Below are 6000 nucleotides of genomic sequence, written 5' to 3'. Positions count from 1 at the left end.
CACCCGCCGCCCCGCCCCCCTCAGGGGAGGGACTCGTCAGGTGAGGGAGCGCTCCGGTCTGTGCTCCCCTCGGGCCGCGCGTTCCCTCCGGTCGGAGATTCCTCTCCGCTCAAGGCTCCCTTCAGCTGCGGGATCCCCTCAGGTGTGGGCTCCTCTCAAGTGAGGGTCCCTCTCAGGCCCGGGATGCCCTCCTGTGATGGTGCCCCTCAGGCCTGCGCTCTCCTCAGGCCAGGGCTCCCCTCAGATGGGGGCTCCCCTCAGCTGCTGTCACGCGCCCTGCCCCGGTCACCTCCTGGAGGCCCTACACCTCTCCTGAGCCCCCTCGTGTTGTGCCAGCACCTGAAGTGCTCCGTGGTGTGACCTGGAAGCTCCTTCCTGCCCTGTAAGGGTGGTTCATCACACATGGGGCTGAGAGTGGAGATAAAACCTCCACTGCACAGGGCCAGCCCCCTCAAAGGGACCCGGTGGCTGAATGACCACGCACCTGGGCTGAGGCAGCCCAGCCCTGCAGCTGCCTGGAGCTTGAACACAGGTCCTTAATATCAGAGAAGATGACAAAGAGGATTCCTGATCTCTTTATTTTTACGATAATTACCCACTCGGCAGCTGGACTGGCCAGTTGTGAGCAGGGCCCAGTGTTCTCAGGCAGGGTGTGAAGAGCTATAAATGTTGGCACCATGTCCTGTGGGTTTCTTGTGAACGGGTAGAAATAGGCAAAGAGGAAGACAAAGGGAAGGGGAAGGAAGCAATTGAAAAAAAAGGTACAAGGGGGAGGGGAGGGAAGGAGTGAAGCCACAAATACAGTGCTGCCTTTTCATGAGGAGCGTATGTAGGATCCCATTTCCTTGAATTGACATAAACAACCAAAAATGTGTAGAGACGCTCCTCAGTGTTCTTGCTGTCCCTTCTCTAGGTCTATATTCACACTGTTTGCCCTTTTTGCATGTTTTTTTCCTACATTTGTGGGTGGACACCTGAAATGCAGTCAATGACCTTCTGCATTCAGTTTCCAGAGAAACCTGCTCAGAGCTTGCAGTGGTTTGGGATTTCTGCTGGTTTAAGAATCACCAACCCCAGGGATGTTGCATTGTCCCTGCTGCTTCTCCAGTGAGGCCATGATTGTCCAGAGATCAAACATATGTGTTACGGCAGGTCTTGATAATCCTGAAGTAGAATAATAAACTAATCAACATAGTAGAAATGTCACAGGAATTTGTTATGTCTGTATTAAATTTTTCCTGGATTCTAGCATTTGTCCACAATCCTATGTAACAGGACTTTATGTTACAGGAGGCCTGGATTTTGGATTACAGACTTTGGAAGAAAAAGGATCCCAGATCGGAGCGTTAATTCTGCACTGGATACGTGCCGAAACTTTCCAGTTCTCCACAAGGTTGGAATACTCTCTGCTAGCAAAGTTACTTTTCCTTCCCACATGAAAACATTCCCTCCACCTTTGCTGTTCTCTATCAGATCAGTTTATCACAGAGCCACCCCTAAGATGTTGCTGCATCTTACCCCTTGCTGTTGAGGGGAGGCTGAGGTGCTGACCCTGCAGACCTGGGAGAATCCAGAAAGTAAAAACACTTCCATATTTGTAGGATTGCCTGTGTCAGTCCTAACATTCAGGAAAAGGTATTTCTAGAAGACATCATAAATTGTCAATAACCCTTAAAAGTATTCCTTTCCCTGCTGATCTGTAAGACTCAAAAGAGCAGAAGGAAACTCTTATCAGTCATGAATATTTGCCCTGGGCTGTAATTCTGCAGGCTGAGGACATTTCATTAGGGCCGTGGTTGGTGTTTCTCATACAAAGGCAGGAAATATTGCACATTTCCCACTCAGAGCCCTGCTTTGCCGGCCCCAGAGCTCTCCCAGAACACCAAGGAATCACCAGACATTTATCCCAAACTCTCCTACCTCTCCCCTACACCTCTTGACAGGCAACAATTCTGATGCATGTTGTGGCTGTGCATAATGTTTACCTCAAAAGATTTCTTTCAACTTTTTAACTAAGCCATGCTAATTAATATTCATCCAAGAGATCTGCATTTTCTTTCAAACAGAAACTACAGAAACATTTAATTAAGCACAAACAATGTGAGTGTAGCACTGCTGGCCTTACAGCTGGTCCTGCATTGTTTGACACTGCACCATTATGAAATACTTCAGAATTACCTGTAAACTCTCTCCACCTCCTGGGAGGCTGTAGCTGTTTGTATAATCTCAGTATTTCAATCACATCTTTGTGAATAAAACCAAAGCAAGCTGAGACAACAGTGATCCCCTCAGCCCTGGATGGGGAGCAGAGCTCTGTGCAGCTGATGTTTGGGGTTCCCACACCTTGCCTGTCTTTCACTTGTGGCAACACATGAGAAATGGTGCCTTTCCTCTGAATTTCAGTATTTTGTGATCCTTTTTCTAGGTATCTTGCAGCTTTTTAATGGCTGTTTTCTGCTGCCAGAGATCATCTAAGGCCACTGCACAGCAAATCTACAAACACGAAATCTCTGGTTTGTCTTTAGCTTAATTAATCCCCAATTCACCAACCTTTCACTGCCAGAAAATATATCTAAGAAATTGAGTTAATAAATCAAGTTAAGGATCACAGCAAAATTGTGACTGTTTGTTCTCTGGGTGTTAGATTTTGTTTGCGTACACATAGTTATATATATGTACAGGCATATGTTAGCTCCTTTCCTTCAACCTCCAGACTATTCCTGAATGCAAATTCCATTCATTCTTTCCTCTTAAGATAATTGAGGCTTTTTCCTTTGATGCTTTTCCCCTGTTCTAGAAATACAGATTCTTTCCAGCATAGCAAACGGGAAAGGACAAAATATAAATGTAGATGAGTCCCTATTCTAACATCAGGTGACAAGAAGATGTGGTAAATAAAATACTTGGCACGTGTTTCAGCTGGAGATTGATGCTGCTGATTCATCTTGTATTCATCTGGATTTATCCCTTAGTTAAGGAATAAATTAAGGACTTCAAGTGAGGCGTTAGCTCAAGTATGGCCAAATTTATCTGCTTCCAACAATATTAAGAGTCTTGCAAAGCACTCCACGGTTGCAGTAAATAATTCTCAGCTTTGGGTGACTTCAGTAATTAACTTCATAACTTTACCTTTAAACCTCTACCTTGTTGCAGGTAGTTAAGCAGAGACCATGAGCTGTAAATCTGCAGCAGCAGGAACTCATGGGGAGAGGGTATCTGGTGTCAGCTTCCAGGACTTCAGCCTTTCAGTTTGCATCACTATCTAAGTGCCTGAACATTCCAGATAACGAAGGGGTTTAGCTTTAGGTTGTTTTGATGTAAAACAAACATGGTTTTTATCTTGAGAGAGCTGCTCCCAGCAAAAAGGAGGGAAGAATTTTAAATGCTTTCCCACAAGGCTGCCTCTTAAGCCAGAGTCAACCAGGTGAAGTTTACACCTCAAACCTTTCACTTCAATCCCTCCTAAATCCTGCTGATGACAATTCTTTGGAGCAGAGTGGTGGGGAAGCTCCTTCAGCTCACTGACACAGGCTTGGTTGGAGTCCAAGACCCTCCCACCTCTTCCCTGGCTTTTCTTTTGAATATAGCAGCAATAAAACACGCATCTGAGCATCCCACTTCCACAGTATGTTGTTGTCACACTCTTCACCTTTAAAGAATTCCAACATATGTTTCCCTAAATGCTTTTTCTCTATTTATTCTACGAACTTCCCAGAATAAATTTAATTTATTGATTCTGACAGTTTTCAATTGGTTTGGACACTTAACATGGGTGATTCCCCAAGCTTAGTGAGAGCAAACTCAGCTTGGAGCAGCTGTCTCCTTTCAGTGAGAAAATGATTGGTTTCAGATGTAGAATACTGAGGGCCTTGGGCTATATTTAATTTTTTAAAAAAATCCTGCTCTTAAAAGTGAAAAAAATGAAAGTGCATCATATGTCACAGGACCTTGCTGCAGAAAGGTGTTTTTCTGGGCATGTTTCCACGCACAAACTCCCAGTGCTTGATTTGTTCTTCAGTGTGTCCAGCCTGGAAGTAAGTGGAGTTCAATGAACTGTGTTGGCAGAATAAGGGGCTGAGTTACAGCATAATTTACATGGACAGATTTAAAAGCTTCCTTTCAGTCTTAATAAATGTAAGGTTTAATCAACTTCCAGACAACTAAAGCAGCAACAGTACAAACAGCAGCAGAACTGAAGCCCTGTCGCTGCCTGGTGAAGGAGGCTTTGCTGTTCCTTGATGTCAATGGCCAATGCCTGTCACAGTGAAACAAGAAAAAGAAACCAAACCGCCAGGAAAGGTATTTGGGGCCAAATCTTGGCTGGCAAGGCTGGAACGAGGGGAATTGTGTCAAGGAAAACCCAAATTCTCCTGCTAGCACATCATAACTTGACTTTTTGACCCTACTTTTCATAGTGGCCTCAATGTTGTGCCTGGAAACAACTGCTCTTGGGAGAGGAAGAGAGTTTGGTTAGGACATTTCAGGGTCACTTTGGGTTTATATCTCACTCTTTGACTGAATTATATATTCTAGATATATCTGACACCCTTTGCAAAAATTATCCCCACTTCCTACTTACTAAGGGGGTTCCTTTTCTCAAAATGGAATAACATTTTCTAAGTAAAATTTCAGTTGAGTGAGTCAAAAGAACTTTTTGATTAAACTTCAAATATCACCACCTTCTCTTCAAGCTGGTATAATTTTGTCTTTTTTTGTAAGAAGAACATGCTTACATTTTCCCACTCTGTACCCTTGTAATACAAAAAGGTACAGAATGATATTATCAAGTGACAAAATAATTAAGTATGATTCAAGTGTTTATACCTGGACTAAGAAAACTGTAGATGGGAACCACACACTGCCCCTTCCTAGATAAATGTCTCTGTGAAGCCCCCATGGAGGGGGCAGGAGGGTCTGTGAGGGTGCTGATAACCCATTCTGGGACCATGTAAGTAAAATAAAAACCACACAGAGACCAGGAGCAGAAGAATTTAAAATAAGTGACTCAGAACTGGAGGCAGCACTCTCCATCATATCCAGATACAGAGGTTTTTGCAGAGGGAGTTTTTGATCTCAATTTGTGAATTTTAATTTGTTGCTAAAATATTTTAAGTCTTTTAAAGTTTTTATTGTTTTCAAATGTATATTGATTTTCAAATATGTCTGTAAATACTGGTCAGCAGAAGCTGTGGTTAGGTATGGCATAGTTTGGACTAGCAGTTCAAAAACTTCAGGCAGCCTGTGCTCTTTAAAAATAAACAAGTGAAATGGTCTGAATTAGCTAATTATTTTAATTGCCAATCTCTCAGTTAAGTGCAGTGCAATATAGAGGCCGAAGTTAAAAAATAGTTAACACTTTTCCAGAGATGGCTATTTCTGGTTGTAATTTCAGGCTGTAGATTTTGGGCTGCAATAGGCATTTTTTCTTCTCCCTCATGGGTTTCTTTATTTCTTCCCCAAAGCTCTGTCCTCACTCCAGCCCTTACAACTGGCCATGGTAAAACACAGGAATGATTGTCTTCAGTAATTCTTAGGCTCTGCCCCAAACCAGAGTACATTAATGTGACTGACTGTGAATAAATCCTTCCTGAATATCTTCATCTCGTTTTTAATAACAGGAGACATTTTCTCTAGTGTAAGTGTTTCTTAACTTGGTCAGCTTCCATGGTTTTCTCTCCCTTTTTTTTCCTGCTTAAAGAAGTCTTTAAGTTCTACCTCTCCTACATCCCTGGAAATGCTTGCTAGCAGCTGCCATCTTCGTAGTTCATCTAAACTAACACAAGAAATTCCATGTGTGTATTTTCCCTTGGTACAGATTTCCCTCCACCATTTCCACACCAGCTCACGTGTTGTCTGTGGAGCACCTCTTTCTTCCCTCCACTTCATTTTCCTTCACTGGATTTCTCAGGCAGTGGCATTGTCTCCTTTGGCTCCATGGCCCTCACACGTGTAATGGGAAATGGAATATTTGCCTTTAGTCACACTCACACTTGGAATAAA

General features: G+C 43.3%; 1 protein-coding gene across 2 annotated transcripts in view; it reads left to right on the top strand.

Moving 5' to 3' along the window:
• Window positions 1–6000, top strand: part of MORN3 (MORN repeat containing 3) — a 16678-nt gene continuing 10678 nt past the window's right edge. The window contains exons 1-2 of one of the 2 annotated variants that reach the window (XM_017734804.1): window positions 1–40; window positions 1291–1393. The gene's annotated coding sequence lies outside the window, so the exon portion shown is untranslated. The other variant, XM_017734805.1, reaches the window with a different exon arrangement.

This window comes from Corvus brachyrhynchos, unplaced genomic scaffold (genome assembly GCF_000691975.1).
Source record: "Corvus brachyrhynchos isolate BGI_N302 unplaced genomic scaffold, ASM69197v1 scaffold114, whole genome shotgun sequence".
In the NCBI taxonomy this organism is placed as follows: Eukaryota; Metazoa; Chordata; class Aves; order Passeriformes; family Corvidae; genus Corvus; species Corvus brachyrhynchos.
Note: the sequence above shows the minus strand (reverse complement) of the source record. Positions and strands in the feature narration are given on the sequence as shown.